The following is a 2,500-nucleotide window of genomic DNA, read 5'->3' as shown; positions in this document are numbered from 1 at the left end:
ACTCCCCTCCACCCTCCTCCCTCCCTATTATCTTGGCTCCTCCTGGATGACGGGCCATCCCTGCATCCTGTCCACTGCCCTGGGTCAGAAGCAGAGTCGCAAGACACAGCACATCCACAGCAAAGCCGCTTCATAAATTCGGCGACCCCCCCCCCCTCTCCGTCCCCTCATGCAAAAAAGGAGAAGACGGGGAGAAATCCCTTCGGGCTGCGTCAATTTTTTTCTCATACATACTTCCTCACCCCCCATCCCCCCACCCACTCCCCCTCATGCATCATAACCATTCTCTATTCACCCCTGTCTTCTGTCCTCTCCCGTCCTTCCTCAACAGACATTCCCCTCTTCCCCAAAGCCCCCTTCACCCCATCCATCCATCTCATCCTAGGACGCCCACTCATATTCACTCCTTCCACCTCCGCCTTCCACACTTCTTTTTTGTCATTTTTATTCACTCATTCTTTCCATGTGTCCAAACCATGCTAATACTCTTTCATCAACCCTATCTCCCAGCTCCCTTTCCACACCTGTTCTCCTCCTCACCTCCTCTTTCTCGCTCTATCTAGCCTAGTAACCCCTATCATACTTCTCAGACATTTCATCTCAAACACATTCAAACTCCTTCTCTCTTCCTCTCTCATGTTCCATGTTTCTGCCCCGTACATTTCTGTTGGCACAATCACTCCTTCATATAACCTCCTCTTAGCATCCATTCCCAGATGTCTATTTCTCATTACACTTTTTAATCCACCAAGGCATTTACTCGCTTCTCTCAATCTACATTCTACCTCCACCCCCATTCCTCCCTTTCCTGTCACATTCGCACCCAAGTATCTGAAACTATCCACTTCCTCTAGTTTCTCTCCCTTAATGCTCACTTCCAGTCTACTGTCACTCTCTCCCCTTGTACATCTCATCACCTTACTTTTGCCCACATTTATATTCAGCTTCCTTCTTTCACATACCTTCTCAAACTCTGTCACTGACTTCCTCAATCTCTCCTCTGATCCTGCTACAAGCGCAGTGTCGTCAGCAAACAACAGCTGGCTCACCCCCACTTTTCTCCATTTTCCTTAATCATGTCCAATCCTTGACCCACTACCTTTGCATTCACCTCTCGCACCACCCCATCCATGTAAAGATTGAACAGCCAGGGCGACATAACTCACCCCTGACGAAGTCCCACCTTTACCTCAAACCATTCACTCTCTCCATTTCTAATCCTAATACAAGGTCTATTACTCTCATAAAAACTCTTGACTGCTCTTAACAGCTTTCCTCCTATCCCATATATCTGCAGTACCTCCCACAGTGCCTTCCTGTCTACCGTGTCGTAAGCCTTTTCCAGATCCATAAAAGCCCAAACAACATCCTTACATTTTCCTATAGCTTACTCACATATCTGTCTTACCACTAAAATCTGATCTACACAACCCCTACCTGTCCTAAAACCACACTGTTCCTCACCAATTACTCCCTCTGTTCCTCTCCTAATCTTCTCAATCAAGACCCTCCCATAAGCCTTCCCAACTACACTCAACAAACTGATTCCTCTGTAACTACTACACTCACACTTGTCCCCCTTTCCTTTGTAAAGCGGAACTATACAGGCACTCCTCCAGTCCTCTAGCACTCTACCCTCTCTTAAACAAACATTAAACAACCTCACCAGTCAGTCCACCATAACTGTACCTCCTCTCTTCAGACATTCTGCATGGCATCCATCCAACCCAGGTGCCTTACCTGCTCTCATCATCTTTACAGCTGCTTTCACTTCATCCTTCCCTATTTCTCCTCCATTTTCCTCACTCATCACTCTCATTTTCTTAGCGCTTCCCACTGCAACTACCTTTCCCTCTCTATCCTCCTTCACATTTAGCAACTCCCTAAAATACTCTGCCCACCTACCTCTCACTGCCTTCTCTTCCATTATCATCTCTCCATCTGCATCTTTTACCTTTTCTTCTCTACTTGATTCGCCTCCTCTTCCTCTTTTAACTTCCTTCTAAAACATCTTTTTACTACTTTCATAATTTTCTGTCATACTCTTTCCCCATTTCACATCTGCTCTCCTCTTTGCTTCCTTTATCTTATGCTTAACTTCCTTTCTCTTTACTTTGTACCTCTCATACGATTCCCTCGTCCTAATTTGTTGCCAATCTATGAATGCCTGCTTCTTCTCTTCTACACCCTTCTTTGCTTCCTCATCCCACCACTCACTACCCTTCTTTGCTTCCTCATCCTACCACTCACTACCCTTCTTTCTATTTCCTCCCTCCCTCCTTGTTCCACACACCATCTCTGCACACCTTATGACTCCCTCCTTGAACCATCCCCATTCCTCCTCCACTCCTAGCTCTACTCTATCCTTTACTCTCTCCCACTCCTCTCTCAACTTCTTCTTATACTCATTCTCCTTTTTTTCCCTCATTTAAGCAGTTCACTCTAAGTACCTCCTTACCTTCTGCCCTTTTCCTCTTTCTCCACCTATTCTCCACTCTCA

General features: G+C 46.1%; 1 protein-coding gene across 1 annotated transcript in view; it reads left to right on the top strand.

Moving 5' to 3' along the window:
• LOC143038876 (uncharacterized) overlaps positions 1 to 2,500 on the top strand; it is a 259,742-nt gene that overhangs the window by 206,910 nt on the left and 50,332 nt on the right. The gene's annotated exons all lie outside the window — the stretch shown is intronic.

The sequence above is a fragment of the Oratosquilla oratoria genome, chromosome 25 (genome assembly GCF_046742065.1).
Source record: "Oratosquilla oratoria isolate Oo_2021 chromosome 25, ASM4674206v1, whole genome shotgun sequence".
Classification (NCBI taxonomy): domain Eukaryota; kingdom Metazoa; phylum Arthropoda; class Malacostraca; order Stomatopoda; family Squillidae; genus Oratosquilla; species Oratosquilla oratoria.
Note: the sequence above shows the minus strand (reverse complement) of the source record. Positions and strands in the feature narration are given on the sequence as shown.